Source organism: Balaenoptera ricei, chromosome 5 (genome assembly GCF_028023285.1).
Source record: "Balaenoptera ricei isolate mBalRic1 chromosome 5, mBalRic1.hap2, whole genome shotgun sequence".
NCBI lineage: Eukaryota > Metazoa > Chordata > Mammalia > Artiodactyla > Balaenopteridae > Balaenoptera > Balaenoptera ricei.
In genome coordinates, this window is record NC_082643.1 from 113,425,673 (window position 1) to 113,445,382 (window position 19,710).

Consider the following 19,710-nt stretch of genomic DNA (forward strand, 5'->3'; position numbering starts at 1 on the left):
TGAAACTTCAAAGCTTTTGCACAGCAAAGGAAACCATAAACAAGACGAAAAGACAACCCTCAGAATGGGAGAAAATATTTGCAAATGAATCAACGGACAAAGGATTAATCTCCAAAATATATAAACAGCTCATTCAGCTCAATATCAAAGAAACAAACACCCCAATCCAAAAATGGGCAGAAGACCTAAATAGACATTTCTCCAAAGAAGACATACAGACGGCCACAAAGCACATGAAAAGATGCTCAACATCACTAATTATTAGAGAAATGCAAATCAAAACTACAATGAGGTATCACCTCACTCCTGTTAGAATGGGCATCATCAGAAAATCTATAAACAACAAATGCTGGAGAGGGTGTGGAGAAAAGGGAACCCTCTTGCACTGTTGGTGGGAATGTAAATTGATACAGCCACTATGGAGAACAATATGGAGGTTCCTTAAAAAACTAAAAATAGAATTACCATATGACCCAGCAATCCCACTACTGGGCATATACCCAGAGAAAACCGTAATTCAAAAAGACACATGCACCCGAATGTTCATTGCAGCACTATTTACAATAGCCAGGTCATGGAAGCAACCTAAATGCCCATCAACAGACGAATGGATAAAGAAGATGTGGTACATATATACAATGGAATATTACTCAGCCATAAAAAGGAACGAAATTGAGTCATTTGTTGAGACGTGGATGGATCTAGAGACTGTCATACAGAGTGAAGTAAGTCAGAAAGAGAAAAACAAATATCGTATATTAATGCATGTATGCGGAACCTAGAAAAATGGTACAGATGAGCCAGTTTGCAGGGCAGAAGTTGAGACACAGATGTAGAGAATGGACATATGGACACCAAGGGGGGAAAACTGCGGTGGAGTGGGGATGGTGGTGTGCTGAATTGGGCGATTGGGATTGACATGTATACACTGATGTGTATAAAACTGATGCCTAATAAGAACCTGCAGTATAAAAAAAACAAACAAAACAACTAATACTAAACTTTCATTGGGTTATTTGTATGGAAATATGTTAATATAAATGTTTCAGACATTACATGAAATTTCTAAAAATCTTATATTTGTATTTGTATGGAAATATGTATGGAAATATGTTAATATAAATGTTTCAGACATTACATGAAATTTCTAAAAATCGTATTTGTATTTGTATGGAAATATGTATGGAAATATGTTAATATAAATGTTTCAGACATTACATGAAATTTCTAAAAATCTTATATTTGTACTTGTATGGAAATATGTATGGAAATATGTTAATATAAATGTTTCAGACATTACATAAAAAAAAAAAAAAGTAACAGTTAATTGATATTTAGTAGTAAAATTTTCAAAATTAGGTCAGAAAGTAAGGAACATTTGAAAGACAGAAATTTATTGCAAAGATGAATGACTGCTAAACAAAAGATCTGGAGTTTTGTCCTGACTCTATTCCAGACCTGGCTATTGGATCTTGGGGAAAGTATGTCGATCCTTTCATTTCCTTTTCTATATATAAAATAACAGTACCGGGCTGGATGATACCAGCTCAAAATTTCTCTGGTACAGGCATATGTTAAAATACACTCATTGTTTCTGGGCCTGTCTAACACTAACCTAATTTTCTAGACCTCTATTCCATAGGTGAGTTTAGCCAAGCTGAACCATTTCACATCCTCTGAACACCTTAAGTTTTGGCTCCTTTTGTCCCATCATTCCCTCTGCTTGGAATACCCTTCTCTCCCCATCCCCCCATTTCTCCCTGTCAAATTCAGTCCATCCTTTGGATATTCACAGGCTACTCCCTACTTGAGGCTTTACCTATTCACAAATAAGATCTCTTGCTCTCTCACCTCCTAAACTCTTGAAGCGCTTGTTACCACAGCTCTTAAGCCCTTAGCCATGCTCTACCTTGTAGGAGATTATAAATCTTAAGGGGAGAGACAATCATTTCCTGACTGCCTTAGTTTCAGAGGGCTGCTGTAACAAATGACTACAAAAAAACCATATCACCCCTGAGTTCTATCTCTCTGTTTCAACAGACCTAGAGATTTCTAAACTGGAAGACAAACCTCAAGTAGGTGAACCTGTTTTTCCTTGAACTCTGATTCAGTTGATCCCTTTAGAGATGCAGGAATCCAAGTCATAATTTCTTCATGTACCTTCTTTGATGCCACCAAGCTGGCATTAGGTCTGGGCAAAGGGCACAGTGGAAAGGGACTACACCTCTCTGAATACAGTCGTAAGCTGCAGTTTTACTCTGGCCCTGCTTACAGAGGTTGGCAATACAGGGACCACATCTGATTTTTGTTCCCGAGTAAGCTTTGCTAACCTAACTGGAGAGAGTTTCCAAAAGTTGGAGACCATACTGATTTGTAAGAGAGAAATGCTTTTTTGGGTTCTTAACATTGGAAAAAAACCCAAAAAACAAAACAACACAAAACTCATCCACAAATTGCCAGAGAGAAAAATCAATATTCAGTTCCTGATCATTTTCACTTTCTTTTTCTCTTTTTTTTCATTTTCACTTTAGGCCTCTCTGAAAATTATAAATTTTTTTCTCAAAGACACAAATTTATTTAAAACCAAAGAGGCCAAGGAACCTTTAACTGTTCTGACAGAACCAAGGTGGCTCTTCACCTCCTCACAGGGTTTTTGGTTGGAATGGGAAGTTGGGGCCCAGAGTCTCCTTAAAGACCCTGGCAGGGCAGAGGCCTCCCCTAAGCACTGGGAGCAACAGGCTGAGCTGGGCACTCACCTGCCTCTGCCACCCACTGCCCTCCAGAGATGCTCGGTAGGTGCCTAGGGTGGCATCCTCAATCTCCCTACATCATGGTGTCCCACCAGAGTTCCAAAGTATCTTCTTCCCTTGCCCCCAAAGTTTGGGGTGGGTCTGAGCCACCTCAAACCCCATCCCAAGTAGACCTGTCCTAAAAGATCTCATCCTAGTGACCAACACACCTTATTAATCTTGTAAGGGACTGAAGGAAATATAAAAGATATCAAAATTGTATGTAAATAAGAGACGCACAAATAAACTCACATTCCAAAATAGATACCTACAAAAGTTCAATTAAATGAGCAGTGAGCACAGCAGTTCAGAGGAAGAAATTTGATTTAAGAAAATGTAATAAGGGAATGTGATAGGTGTTCAAAAGTCTAGTTTAACTCTGGGGTTTTTACAACACTGTGAGCATGTGCCTTCCACGCTGCAGAGAGTTTCTGCCTGAAACCCTTTGAGTTTGTGAGCCAAGACTTTTTACTTTGGGAGTAGCAAAGGGCAATTAAGGTCCAGGGAATGAGTTTTTCTTGGCCCTTGGAGCATGTCTGGGAAAGGAGATCAAGGAGGCAATGGGCTCCTACCTCTCTTGTGCTTTCTTTATTCAGATGTATTCTGATAAACTTCCCCTGTATACGTTCAACACACAGAATTATCTGGTAATACAAAGATGTATTTGAGATATAAATGAAAACCTAAAGAACATTATTGGATAATGAAAGCAATTTCTCATTATTGCTATTAAGATCAAAGTGCCCCTGGAGGACAGTTGGGCAACCTGCAGGCTAAGGTAAGCCTAGGGCTACTTTAACATTATTATTAAGATTCTCCTCTCTCTCTCTCTCTCTCTGTATATATATGTATGTATGTATGTATTAATGAACTTGCTGTTAGGAAATTGCATTTACTCATTATCTGTGTTAGTAGAAAAGAGGAGATGCATGGAAATATATAATGATGAATATACTTCTTTGAATTACAAAGAAATACCCAGACCCTCTCCTACTATCCCTCTGATAAATACTGGTCCAAACTATAAAGGAGGCCTCAAAAAAGGCCTGAGTCTCAGTGAGTCCCTTTCCCACCATGATCCAAATTTCACCTGTCAGAGGCATGTGGCAGGACAGTAGACCATGGCTGAGCCTTACTGTCATATAAGGTTTAGGAGGGTCTTTACCACCTTATAACTTGGGCTAAAACAGTGAATACTGATTAAACTCCTAAAGACTATCTTTTCAGCCTGTTCCAGAGCAAATAACCTAAAGGAACAAAAACAAAAACAAAAAAGCCTCAAATATTTTGATTATAAGGAAACTATGAAGAGTATTCTATCTCATCTCAGTATTAATAATTGTGTCATCTTAGGTAATTGATTTATTATAAAGAATAATGTGAATTATATCTTCACTGTTAGAAAACTTGGGGGCAAATCTGGGACTTGCCCTTGTAGCAAGTTTTTAGCTTAATATAACACACATTTTAAATCTTATTCCCATCTCCATCTTATAATCTCACCCTTATTACCTGGGAGGCAGGGTTCCCAGGGCCATTATGTATAATTTAAGTTTACAGGCAACATCCCTTTCGTGATTTACTTGTAATAGGATACAAAGATTCTTCCCTATTACACTTTGGGAAACCCCTTAATTCCATGTGGACCCTGTCAATCATGGGGCTGCACAATTCTCTCTCTTACCTGTATTTCCTTCTCTGAAAATGAGGATTAAATACATTAAACGGCTTAATGGATAATCTATGTAATGTGACTAGCACAGCGCCTGGGAAAATAACAGGCATGATAATCACATTATGATCTTCCCTCAAGTCCCTGTAGAACAATAGAGGTGTAGAAGACAAGCCAGGCAAGCCACTTCCGTGCTAGAAATGGGGAAATACTGGGGTCTGGAGAGGTTGAGTGGCTTGTGCAAAGGTATTTGTTCTCAGAGCCTGTTCATTTAGAAACAGGGAAAGCCTCATACTGGAAATCACTGGTGCTCGTGACTTAGCAAAGTTTCCTCCAAGAGAACAGTAAACTGAGCTTTAGCTATGATCTGGGAGAGCAACTGCCACCCTGTCAACTTTCATGACCTCCAGGGCCACTTGGTGTATTTAGATTCATGAGCTCCACAAACATTACGTTCTTTAAAAAAAGAAAAGCAAACCCCCCACAGTTTTATTGTAAAGCAATATAACATTATTAAAGAAAAAAAAAACAAAACTAAAAAAAAAACTGGTTGGAGGATACCTCTCATAAGGTCTGCCTGCCAGCAGACTCTGCGTTTGTCCCTTTCTACCTGGGTGATCTGGGCAAATTATTTATCTCTCTGTGCCTCAATGTTCTCATCTAAAAAAAAAAAAAAAAAAGAATAACAGTACCTACTTCATGGGACTGTTAAAGAGGATTTGTGAAAGAGACCAGGAACACAGTGAGCAGCACATACATGTTTGGTAAATAAAGAAAAATAAAAGCAGTAACTCTCTGGTGTAGAGTAGGTGACATCTGGGCTGAGACTTGAAGGAATGCATTTTGCAGAAAAGGTAAGAAGGCATTCCAATTTCTAATTGGAAAGAAAAGCACTTGCAAAGACATGGAAACACGATGATGATGATGGTGATGACCATGATAATGATAATAATAGAAAACCAACTACTGAAGATAGACAATGTACCAGACCCTTTATATACTGTACCTCCTTTAACCTTATTAACAACTCGGCAGTGCAGGTTTTATAATATAGTTAAGGACCCCAAGGTTTAGATAAAATGATGAGAGGCAGAAGCAGGCACGCAATTCCAAGTCTGGCTGAAGTTTTTGCCCATGCTTGGAGAATTTCAGTTTCCCTTAAACCTTGGGTGCAGGAGGCAGAATGTTGGGAGATAAACTAGAAAGCTGGCCAGAAGACAAATCTTTTGTTGTTGTTGTTGTTGTTTGTTTTTCTTTTTCATCTTTGTTAGTTTAGTGCTTTTATTTTTTTTAAATCTTTATTGGAGTAGAGTTGATTTACAATGTTGTGTTAGTTGCAGGTGCACAGCAAAGTGAATCAGTTATACATGTACATATATCCACTTTTTTAGATTCTTTTACCATACAGGTCATTACAGAGTATTGGGTAGAGGTCCCTGTGCTACACAGTAGGTCCTTATTAGTTATCTATTTTATATATAGTAGTGTGTATGTGTCAATCCCAATCTCCCAATTTATTCCTTCCCCACCTTCCCCCTTGGTAACCATAAGTTTTTTTCTACATATGTTTCTGTTTTGTAAATAGGTTCATTTGTAACATTTTTTAGATTCCGCATGTAAGTGATCTCATATGATATTTGTCGTTCTCTGTCTGACTTCACACAGTATGACAATCTCTAGGTCCATCCATGTTGCTACAAGTGGCATTACTTCATTCCTTTTTATGGCTGAGTAATACTCCATTGTATATATGTACCTCATCTTCTTTATCCATTCCTCTGTTGATGGACGTTTAGGTTGCTTCCATGTCTTGGCTATTTTATCAGTGCTGCTATGAGCATTGGGGTGCATGTATCTTTTTGAATTATGGTTTTCTCTGGATATATGTCCAGTAGTGGTATTGCTGGATCATATGGTAGCTCTATGTTTAGTTTTTTCAGGAACCTCCCTACTGTTCTCCATAGTGTCTGTACCAATTTACATTCCCACCAACGGTGTAGGAGGGTTCCCTTTTTTCCACACCCTCTCCAGCATTTATTGTTTGTAGACTTGATGATGGCCATTCTGACTGGTGTGAGGTGATATCTCATTGCAGTTTTGATTTGCATTTCTCTAATAATTAGCAATGTTGAGCATTTTTTCATGTGCCTCTTGGTCATCTGTATGTCTTCTTTGGAGAAATGCAGAAGCCAAATCTTAAAGGATCCTGTGGGTCATTTTGATTTTAAGCAATTTGTATCTTATTCTTTATATAATGAGGAGCTTCTGAGGAATTTGTCCGCTACAGAGTAATATAAGTTTTGCAATTTTGAACAATTATAGAGTCAAGAAAGCGTTGTGGAGGATGGATTTTTAAAACAGTAGTCTGGTTTGATAGAGCAATTCCACTGTTATTGAGTATATACCCAAGAGACGTGAAAAAAAGTGTTCAAAGAAAACCTTGTACACGAATGTTCATAGCAGCATTATTCATAATAGCTCCAAAGTGGAAACAACACAAATGTCCATTAACTGGTGAACAGATAAACAAAATATGGTATTTCCTTCAATGGAATATTATTCATTCAGAAAAAAGAATGAAGTACTGATACAGGCTATAACATGGATGAATCTTGGAAATATTATGCTGAGTGTTAGACTCCAGTCACAAAAGATCTCATGTTATATGATTCTATCTATATAAAATATCCACAACAGGCTAATATACAGAGACAGAATTAGACTGGTGGTTACCTAGTGCTGGGAAGCATAGGTGTCAGGGTGAGAGCTAAAAGGTATGGGGTTTCTTTTGGGGGATGACGGAAATGTTCTAGTGACTGTAGTGATAGTTATATAACTCTGTGAATATACCAAAAACCATTGAATTGTACACTTTAAATGAGTGAGTTATAAGGTATGTGAATTATGTATCAATAATACTATTACAAAAAGAAAAAAAAAATAGGCTGGATACCAGCATTCAGAAGGGGAGTGTTGAGGAGGAGAGAACTAATATTCTGGATAGCCCTATCAAATGACAGGCAGGGAATAAAGCTTTTCACATAGATTATCTCATTTAGTTTAATTCCTACAACATTCTCATGCAATAAGATTTTTTAAAATCTTCAATTCACAGAAGTACAAAACTAGGCTCTTTGTGACTCTGTCCTTGGCATTTTCTGGAACATAATGCTTCCATGTGGATCCCTCCCAGCACAGCTTATTTATTTTGTCCTCCATTGGGTTTTTATTTATTGCTCTTTTCTTTCTCTATTCTAACGAGTTGTTGTTTTCAATGGTCACTCGAGGTTCTTTTCTAGGGCATTACCCCATTCAAAGCATATCATTATTCATTCAGACTTTGGTGTTCGCATACAGATGAAATCCTCTGATACTATGCTAAAAGGGGTTTCGGTTTTCTTATAGTTTGTGAAATAATTTTCTATTGTCCTACATATGAATGGGCCCAGCATTCTTTGATCATTTTTATTTCCTTCCAGATTATGAGCGCCATCAGAGGTGAAATAATTGCAAACAATTACAACGCAGTGTAAATGGGTAGTAGTGGTTATAATAGACTGCTCCTTCACTTACTATGTGCCAGGCACTGCTCTAAGCTCTCTACGAATATTATCTCAGATAGGAACTCAATAAATATTTGTGGAATGAATGTTGTATTTGAAGAAGCTGAAGGCTTTGGAGAGGGATTCAGGGATGACTTTATGTAGCAGAGGATATTTGAGCTGAGTCACTGAGAATTGGTAAAAGCTTACTGAACATAACGGTAGAGAAATGCATTGTAGACCAAGGAACACTTTTGGGGAAGAGCTGAGGTCAAGATCATTGATACAAGAGAAACCTGAATTTAGTTCCTGCCTGAGTCTCTCACTAACCATGTTATCTAGGATTCCTAAACTCTTCTAGGATTCAGTGTTCTCAACTGTAATAGAGGATGGACAGAACCTATCTTTTAGGGGTGTTGTATAAAGAGTTTAGAAGAGTATCAGGCATAGAATTCTAAGTGTACATTAAACATTCTTCTTAAGCCTCAAATTAGATTTTCTAGATATATCTTCCTGCTCCTGAAACACTTTAGTGACTAGGAAACAAATCTCCTTGGGAAACATGCCTATTTTTACACCTATCTATTTTTAGTAGATAAAAGAGGCTCAGTAGTAGTTATTATTATTTCCAAGCACGGCAGTTGTCTGGAAAGAATGGATTAAGGGTATCAGTGATGAGGTGAAGACAAAACAAAACAAGAGCTGGTAAGGTGAAGGCCTTTGTCATGTTAAGGGATTATGGTTCCATCCTTTATGTCAGGGTCAAAAACTAAATGCCTTTAGAAGACAGTTTTCGCTGACAAATGAATGAAGTAAGCAGGCTATTAAAAATGGTGTTATGTTGACCTGGACACACCTTGTATGCATATTAAATAAATTGAAATGGTCTTCACACCTCAAAGAATCTACTTTTTCTCATTTTCTGAATGCATTTCTATTTCAAGTCTATCTTTGCTTTCCCTACTTGAACAGAAACATAGGTATAAGAATATTTCACTTTCCTTTTAACTTAAAAGAAAACAACACCACAAAAGTGGTGATAAATGGCAACCGATACTTGGCCCATGTGGAAAGACAATAAGGCATGGTGGGGATTGTGCTGAACTTGAAAAGTAGGTCCCATCTAAAGAAGGCAGCAGCTGCGCAGCTCTGGCCAACTGTGGCCTTGTTTGAATGCAGGCCAGGGTTGGCCAGATCTTTAATTTCTTTAAAAAAAAAAAAAAAACAACTAACAAAAACTTTAATATGAATTGTGTATGACATGTTAAGATTTTTAAACATTGGCCAGAAATTAATTTTCAGTGTGCAGAGGAGGGGAGTCACCAAAGCAGCTTGAGGGGTGGGTCACAGGATCAGATGTGGATTTCTGAAAAAGCACTGAGACAGCAAATTAGAGACTGGACTGGGGACTAGAAAAGGATTTTTATGGTTGAAGAGAACAATATTGAAGGCCAACTAAGGTCATGACAAAGTGGAGAAGAGAGAACAGACTTGAGAAAAAAATTTGAAGTGAAATGTTCAAGACTTGGGACTCTTTGGAAGGAAGAAGAACAAGGAATCAAGTGATCCTCTTGTTTCTCTTCTGAATGGTGCCATTAGCTAAATTAAAGTTATGACTAGGCTGACAAGCCTTTTCTACCCCTAATATGGTGTCCAAGAGCCGACTGTGGGAAAGGCAAATTGGAGGAGCAGACCCAAGATGGTACCTCCATGGAGATGGTGAAGGTTCAGAACACAAGCTCTTCTGTATTGGGGGATCAGGAAGGATTTCCCAGAAGAGAAGCTACCAACTAAGAGCTGATGGGTGGGTTGGAGCCCCAAGGCCATTCAGTGTGACTGTTTCCTCTTTAACTCAGGAGAGCCCACAAAGGCTGTCCATCCTTTGCTTACCCTGACTTCTTCCCTTTGTAGCACTTGATTCTCTGCCTTTTCTGTCTTGCCCTACTGGGACTCAGTGGGCACCTGAGCTGCACTCTCCACAACTCATAATCCCTTACGAATCTGCCAGAGGCTCCTGCCATACAACCTCCTATTCCATCTGGGGAGGGCCTGGGAAGAGGCAATCCTGTTAGAGCCTCATAGGTTAACACTTTATTAAACAAATCTCTCAGTTGCTCTGATCTCACTTAGGACTTACCAGCCTAACGTAATTTTTCTCTCTAAGCCTTCTCTCTCTGATGTTGTGAAGTTCTGTTGGACCTACCCGTGCTCTCACAGGTCACAGAAGATGATGACCCCCTGCTCAGGGAGCCTTTCCCTCCCTCAGTGACTGGAAGAAGAGGCTCATCACCCCCTTCCCACCTGTAAGTCATTCAGGAGCAATGCCACCCTTCAGCCCAGATGAGCTCAGAGAGGCACAAAGGTCTAAGCCCTAAAGAAAGGTGACTTCATTTTGTTTCTCTTCTGAGGTGTTCTGAAATAATTCTGCCAATATCCAGTAAACCTCTCTGGCAGTGTGGCAGAATGAGGAAGGGCATGAATGACCCTGAACTTACAAGATTCTTCTCTGGCTTTAAAAGTACCCGTATTTCATCCATGTAACTCATCCATGTCTAAGGACACAGGTCCTTTCCTTGGGTGACTGTAAGGCAAAATAATTTGAGTAGAAGTAAGGGTGGATCTACAAGGTACAAGGGGCTTCTGGTTTGGACTTACTGCCATACAGAACTGTAAACACAGCTTCAATTTACTGAGTGCTTAATGTGGCAATAGGATAAGCATCTTACATTTATTATTTCTTTTAATTCTCACAACCAGCTCGTTGTATTATCTTCATTTTACCGATGACGAAGTTGAAGTTCAAAGAGATAAATGACTTACCCAAAGACACAAACTTGAAAAGTATGAAATTTGGGATTCTAATTCAAGCCCTTTTGCATCAAAAGATTATGTTTTATTTCTTCCATGACAACATGCATGCTAAAAATGTATTCCTCATTTACTTATTCACTCATTTTACATTCACAGAGTATCTGCCAAGTGTGGAGCACTGTTCTAGATACTGGTTTTTTGAAGATAAAGACCTTCGCCTGCTGCATCTGGGTGATTTGTTATTAAATCTCCTCAAATAGGCAAGACCAGTGGTTGCCAAATGTTTTATTGTACATTTCTGTCAGTTAAAAAAAAAAAATTAGTAAGCACTCCCCTCATATATATTTCTTTTTTAAAAATTATATACAGGTACGACTGGTATATATTATGTTCATTTTATAAAATATTAAAAATATCAAAATTTAAAACAAGAGGAAAAATATAAACATAAATTAGATTTTTAAAATTAAAGTTTTAAAACTTACTTTATGCACACCAAACAGGTACTGCATACCCCACTTTGGAGGCTCTGAACCAGAATGTGAAGCCCATGGTATATCATGCATTACTCTTGAGGAATTCATGATCCAGTTGGTATATGCTCTGCAGCACATGTTATAAAGGAAGAATTTAGGGTTGCCTGGGAAAATCAAGAAAGGCTTTATGAAACAGGTGACATTTGCACTGAATCTTGGAGGATGCGTAAGAGTGATGGCAAGTGAAAGAACAGCGTGTACAAAACCATGCATTTGTGAAGACCTAGTGTATGGGAGGAGAATTAAAAATTTAGCGTGTAACTAGAACCCTGGGCGTGGGGAGAAATAAAGCTGGTGAAGTAATTTGGGGTCAGACAATGAAAAGTTGTTTGTGTCATGCTATACTCTTGGACTTTATACCTTAGGTAACAGGGAACCGTTGACAGTAAGTGGAAAGAGTTGGTAAATTATTACCATGGTCTGAGGGAAAAGATATTAAAGGCATGAACTAATGTAGTGACAACGGGGTGGGAGGAGGAGATGGATTCAAGAACCGTAACTGAATTTAGATAGGAATGGCTTCCTTGTTGAATAGGTGTGGTATGAGGAAGAGGGAGAAATTGAGCAAGAAACCAGGGTTTCTACTAGGAGTGCAGTGGAGAGTGACTCCAGTGGCTGACACAAGGGAACTTCTGTCCCACTTTTCAGGGAGCAGTGTGGTAGAGTGGAGAAAGCACAGCCCCTGGAATCAGAGCAACTGAACTTTAAATCCCTGCTGCATCACTGTCTGTCTTGTGTGACCTTAAGCAGTGTGCTCTCTCTCCGACTCACACTCACATCTCTACAACTGGCACACACTGGTGCTCTGTGGCAACATGTCCCTGGAGAAAAATTGCCTTAAGCAACTGAGTTAGTAGGCTCTGATATTTCAGCACTTGGGAAATACTTGTCTTGTGGCTGCAGAGATAAATTACTGTCAACTGAGTGGCTTAAAACAACAGAAGTCTATTTTCTCACAGACCTAGAGGCCAGGAGCTCAAAATCAGTATCACTGGGCCAAAATCAAGGTGCCATCCGGGCCATGCTCCCTCTGGAGGCTATAGGGGAGGATCTCTTCCTTAGTTCTTCCAACTTTTGATGGCTGCTGGCATTCCTTGGTTTGTGGCAGCATCACTCTAATCTTTGAGGTCAAATCTTCAAATCTCTATCTTCGTATCACTTTCTCCTCTATATATCTGTGTTAAATCTCCCTCTGCCTCCCTCTAATAAGGATACATGTGATTGCATTCAGGGCCCACCTGGATAAACAAGGATAATCTATCCATCTCAATATCCTTAATTTAATCACATCTGCAAAGACTTTTTTTTTGCCATATAAGATAACATTGATAGGTTCCACGCGTTAGGGCCTGATATCTTTGGGTGGCCATTGTTTAGTCCATTGCAGCACTTTACTTAGTATTTGTAGAGTTTTCAGATTTTATGTGATACAAGCCAGAGTGGCTTTCTTCCTGGATTTTTTTTTGGGGAGGCGGGGGTTGGAGAGAATGAATAAACTTGGGGGAAGCACAGGTTTTGCAATACTTTCAAGATCAAATGAGCCCTACACGTCAGATTCTTTTTCTCCTTTCCTGTAATATCACATGACTGGAAATTTGTCAATGTGTAGCTATAGCTCATGAATAAATGGAAACTGTATGCTTAATCATTTCATTGATATTCAAAGTTGCCAGGTAACACTACTTGCATTTCCTCTGCTTTCAATAGAATACATTTCCTTAAAATAGTTTATTTCCCTAAGAGGGCAACTTCCATCATGTTTTTCTGGCACTGTATAATTTTAGAATGCACAAATATAATATATTAGGACTGTGACACAGTGTCTGTGATAGATACTGAAGAATGGCCTGCTCAGGTCCATTCCACTCTCCTTTTAGAGTGCCTTTATGTAAACTTGAGACTGGAAAACTGAAAACTATGTTGACCACGTTCCTTTGTATCTGTAATCTGGATGCAAATTAGGTTCTGTCTATTAGAGGCAGTCGTAACACATTTGGAAGGAGGAAGGTTGTGAAGAAAACCTGTTTTTCCCTACTGTACACTTCATTCTCAATACTTCACTTCTGATACCAGATGTGTAGGTTTTTCCACACTAAGCAATTTTCCAATTCTCTGTAGATGCCAATTGGGTGTCCCACAATTTAATTCAGTTTTGACACTGGCTACCTGGAGACAGCAACAGACCCCACAGGTTAAGGGCTCAGTCCTACAAGACTCCCCCACCCCACTTCCCCAGTTCAGATGCCAATCACAAGTCCAGGTTATCACCTGTGCTTTTGAGCCACCTGCCACAAATTGGAGGTTCCCACAACCCTCTCCTCAAAGAACCGAGGAAAATATTTTACTTACTAGATTACTAGTTTATCATAAAGGATTCAACTCAGGAACAGCCAGATGGAAGAGCTTTATAGGGCAAGGTATGGGGGAAGTGCACGGAGCTTTCCAGAAGTCGGGGGATGGGCTGATAGTTCCTCTAATCATGTGGTTGGTTCCCCTGGCAACCAGCCTTCATCCTGAAGCTAACCAAAAGTCACTTCATTAATATAACTCAGGTGTGATTGAAAGGGGCTTGTTATGACTAATAAAGATATCTTTATCATTTTTATCAGTAAGGAAATTCCAAGGGTTTTAGGAGCTCTGTGTCAGGAATGAGGGCAAAAAACATATATTTCTTATAAATCAAAATATTACAAAGTTAGCTAGAAGCCATTTTCCTGCCCTTTTTGGCTCTTATAGCTAGCAGATATTTCTACAGCGGTTTCCCAGGGTCTATTCTTCTGCGTCCTGTGCGTCTATGCATGGGTGGCACAGGCGGCGGCAGTAGCAGCAGTGACTTGATTCTAGTATCCCCATTCTTGGGTCACAGCTGCAGTGGTGTGCTCTTGACTCAATAATTCCAGTGGTGGTCGGGAGATAGTAGCTGTTCCAGCAGATCCATTTCATCATGTTCTAGGACTCATTCTTAAAGACTCAGCCTAGAGCCCTCTGCATGAGCTATTCCAAAAATTTTGGAATAATTCCCTGTATTTAATTCCTTTCTACTTAAAATAACTACAGTGGTTTGACTGTGTGTTTCACTGAATACTGACCGACATAGTTGTCAAAGGATGTGGAAGTGAACAGAGATCAATCCGATTTCAGGATTCTGCAACCTTAGCCCTAATTTTTAGGAAACATGACTTCATTCCTTCCCACAGTACGTCCCCAATAGTCTTTTTTTTTTTTTTAAATAAATGTATTTATTTTATTTATTTATTTATTTTTGGCTCTGTTGGGTCTTCGTTGCTGCGTGCAGGATTTCTCTAGTTGCGATGAGCGGGGGCTACTCTTCATTGCAGTGTGCAGGCTTCTTATTGTGGTGGTATTCTCTTGTTACGGAGCATGGGCTCTAGGCACGCAGGCTTCGGTAATTGCAGCACGTGAGCTCAGTAGTTGTGACTCGCAGGCTCTAGAGCACAGGCTCAGTAGTTGTAGCGCACGGGGCTTAGTTGCTCCACAGCATGTGGGATCTTCCCGGGCCAGGGATCGAACCCGTGTCCCCTGCATTGGCAGGTGGATTCTCAACCACTGTGCCACCAGGGAAGCCCCCCAATATTCTTTTCTTTTAAACAAAGCTTCAATTAAAATATGAGATGTAATTATGTGGTATACAAATTCTAATTTTCCAGGAGTAAAATCTTTGGTTTTTTCCTCCAAAACATATAGTAAAAGAATTCTCAAGAAAAAAGAAAACACATAATAAAGAAGAAAATATGTATTATGGTTATTATGTATTATGTGTGGTATTATGTGTCAGCTAAGGCCAATCCAAGTGTTAAGCTCAGACAGCTTATTCATTAATTTGATTTAAAGCACAATCAGCTGGACTTCCCTGGTGGCACAGTGGTTAAGAATCCGCCTGCCAATGCAGGGGACACAGGTTCGAGCCTTGGTCTGGGAAGATTCCACATGCCATGGAGCAACTAAGCCTATGCACCACAACTACTGAGCCCAAGTGCCACAACTACTGAAGCCCGCTCGCCTAGAGCCCGAGAGCCGCAACAAGAGAAGCCACTGCAACGAGAAGCCTGTGCACCACAATGAAGAGTAGCCTCTGCTCGCTGCAACTAGAGAAAGCCTGTGCACAGCAACGAAGACCCAATGCAGACAAAAATAAATAAATAAATAAATTAATTTAAAAAAAAATAAAGCACTATCAGCTGATGTGTGAAATAGTAATTGTTGGCTTTAATTATATGCATTAACTGATAAAATGTTGTAGTTTTCTGGTTGTTCTAGGATACTGCAAACCAGTTGACTAAATATTAAACATACTCTATAGCCTACTAAATAGCAGAGGAGTTTCAAATATGGTCTTAACATTTGCTTTGAAATATGCTGAGTAATTTGAGGGTCTCTAGAAGATTCCTCTACTACAAATGGTCTTCATTAAAATTTTTGGAACTTTAGCATTAGCAATTAATTACTTTATGCTAAACTTTACTCTTTAGGTATTATGCTGGAGTATGAGGCAGGCTAGAGGGTAGGGCAACTGTATGTAGATTTATGTTGAGATGCTAGTAATTGTTCAGTTCAGGTAAGACTGGGCTCAGAACTAATAATTAAATGAAATTTGTATCTAGCTGAACCTAAAGTTGGATATGAAAGCTAACTATCAGTATAGAGCAGAAGTTCTAGAGGCAGGTGGGCATCTTAAGTAGTGGTGTGTACCAAACAAAAATTTAAATTCAGACAGTGGAATTCTAAAGCACTGAGGGATTGACAATAAAGTGTTGAAGGCAATAGTTCCAGAATTGTGGGACACATTTTAGGCCAGTGGATAAAAAGCACTCCCAACATTCTTCCTTCCCATATGCAAGGCAGACATCGTACATTGATCAGTCTGCAATTGTTCTAAGTTGAGTCTTCAGTTCTTCTAAATATAATACTCTTAGCAGCCACTACCAATAAATAGATGTAAGAGGGCATGGCAGGGGCTGTTGATTTCCTAGGCAACAGCCATTCTTCTTCCTTTCTTCTTTACTAAAGAGACCTCCTCCCATGACAGAGGATGAAAATACAATGACAGGTAATTTCTTAGGATTCTTACTCAAAGGCATGGACATGGGTCCTACTGGGCTTCTTGGAAAGTATTGGAAGAAACACCCTTCTTCAGCTGGATGTTGGTATATCTACAAGGGACGATACCTGAAATGTGCCAGCCATGGTGTGTCCAGGAAGGGTCTAAATCAATTTGATGTGGACAGCAAAATAGGAAGATAAAAAGACTCTACTCTTTTTTTTTTCTTACTTTTTTAAAAAAATTAATTAACTAATTTATTTATTTATGGCTGTGTTGGGTCTTCGTTTCTGTGCGAGGGCTTTCTCTAGTTGTGGCAAGCGGGGGCCACTCTTCATCGCGGTGCACGGGCCTCTCACTGTCGCGGCCTCTCTTGTTGCGGAGCACAGGCTCCAGACGCGCAGGCTCAGTAATTGTGGCTCATGGGCCTAGTTGCTCTGCAGCATGTGGGATCTTCCCAGACCAGGGCTCGAACCTGTGTCCCCTGCATTGGCAGGCAGATTCTCAACCACTGTGCCACCAGGGAAGCCAAGACTCTACTCTTTGATGATTTTTTTAAGCCACTGAACCGATTCTGGGATTGCTTTCCTCCGGATCTCCCGTTTTGTGAGAAAATGAATAAATCATAAATATCTGAGTAAATACAAAATTTTTTTTCATCTCACTTTCCTAAAATATATAATACTGCTGAAACCAAAAATTATAACATTGCCATGTGGAGTTTATAATGTATGCAGATGTAATACATGACTATAGAATATAGAAGAGGGGACAGTATATGGATCTATATGGTTATCAGGTTTCTGTATTTTACATCAAGTCATCAAGTGGTACAATATTAGCACTAGATTTACCACAAAAGGTTAAGGATGTATATTGTAATCCTTATTATAACCATTAAAAATTAATGCAAAGAGATATAGCTTATAAGTCCATAGATAGATTAAAATGGAATTCTAAAAAATATTCAAACAATTCAAAAGAAAGCAGAAAACATGAAACAGAAAGGTAAACAACCAAACAAAAAACAGCAGGGTAAAACAGAACACAGTAAAATGATTTACTTAAACTTAACCATGTTGATAATTATATTAAATGCTATTAATCAAAACACTCCAATGAAAAAGCAGAGATTTTCCAAATGGATTAAAAAGCAAGACTGGACTATATACCATTTACTGCAGATGCACTGTAAATATAAAGCTACAGATAGGTTGACAATAAATGCATAGCAAAAGGTATACCATTTATGCAGTAAGCATACAAAAGATGGAATGGTTATATTACTATTCGTTGTGTTAGGCTTCAAGACAATGAGTATTATCAGAAATAAAGAGGGATATTTCATAATGATAAAAGGGTCAATTCATTAAGAAGACATAATAATAATAAGTTTATAGCACCTAATAACAGATTGGATCACAAAATCAAATCCAACTGAATGCTGTATACAATGAACATACCTACAAAAAAGTAATTTAGAAAGGTTAAAAACAAAAGAATGCATAAAATTATAACAGATAAATGTGAAAAAAAAGAGAATAGGGACTGTGATCTTAATGTAAGACAAAATATAACTGCGATTTTTAAGTAGTGTACTTTATAATGCTAAAGATTTTCATGAAGATATAGAAGTAGTGAATATCCATGCATATAATAGAATAGCCACAGTATTCATTAAGCCAAGATTAGGGGGAAGAAAGGAGAACTAGACAGAAATACATTAATAATGATAGATGTTAACCTCAGTTAAAAAATGTAACAACTGGACAAAGAAATAAGTAAGGATATAAAATACTTAAATACCATATCAGTAAGGTAGATTTGATTGACAGACATTAGAACTAGAGAATACAAATGCCCATAGTAAAGTCACAAAATATGATTATAAGTTAGGCTTCCAAAAAATACTCCATAAGTATACCCCAATGAGAAGATGAAGAAGAATATGCTCAAGGAAAGAGGACACTGTTGACTTAAACATTTATTTCTTAAAAATAAATATCCTTTTACATGTAGCTGTCCAGTTTTCCTAACACCATTTATTGAAGAGGCTGTCTTTTCTCCACTGTATATTCCTGCCTGCTTTGTCATATATTAGGTGACCATAGGTGCATGGGTTTTATCTCTGGGCTTTCTATCCTGTTCTATATTTCTGTGCCAGTACCATACTGTCTTGATTACTGTAGCTTTGTAGTATAGTCTGAAGTCAGGGAGCCTGATTCCTCCAGCTCCATTTTTCTTTCTCAAGATTGCTTTGGCTATTCGGGGTCTTTTGTGTTTCCATACAAATTGTAAAATTTCTTGTTCTAGTTCTGTGAAAAATGCCATTGGTAATTTGATAGGGATTGCACTGAATCTGTAGATTGCTTTGGGGAGTATAGTCATCTTCACAATATTGATTCTTCCAATACAAGAACATGGTATATCTCTCCATCTGTTTGTATTGTCTTTGATTTCTTTCATCAGTGTCTTATTGTTTTCTGCATACAGGTTTTTTGCCCCCTTAGGTAGGTTTATTCCTAGGTATTTTATTTTTTGTTGCAATGGTGAATGGGATTGTTTTCTTAATTTCTCTTTCAGATCTTTCATTGTTAGTGTATAAGAACACAAGAGATTTCTGTGTTATTAATTTTGTATCCTGAAATTTTACTAAATTCATTGATTAGCTCTAGTAGTTTTCTGGTGGCATCTTTAGGATTTTCTGTGATAGTATCATGTCATCTGCAAACAATGACAGTTTTACTTCTTCTTTTCCAATTTGGATTCCTTTTATTTCTTTTTCTTCTCTGAGTGACGTGGCTAGGACGTCCAAAACTATGTTGAAAGAATGAAATTAGAAAACTCCCTGGGCTTCCCTGGTGGCACAGTGGTTAAGAATCTGCCTGCCAATGCAGGGGACATGGGTTTGAGCCCTGGTCCGGGAAGATCCCACATGCCACAGAGCAACTAAGCCTGTGTGCCACAACTACTGAGCCTGTGCTCTAGAGCCTGCAAGCCACAACTACCGAGCCTGCTTGCCTAGAGCCCATGCTCTGCAACAAGAGAAGCCACTGCAATGAGAAGCTTGTGCACCACAATGAAGAGTAGCCCCCGCTCACCACAACTGGAGAAAGCCCGCGTGCAGCAACAAAGATCCAACACAGCCAAAAAAAAAAAAAAAAAAAACTCCCTAACACCATACACAAAAATAAACTCAAAATGGATTAAAGACCTAAATGTAAGGCCAGACACTATAAAACTCTTAGAGGAAAACATAGGCACAACACTCTTTGACCTAAATCTCAGCAAGATCTTTTTT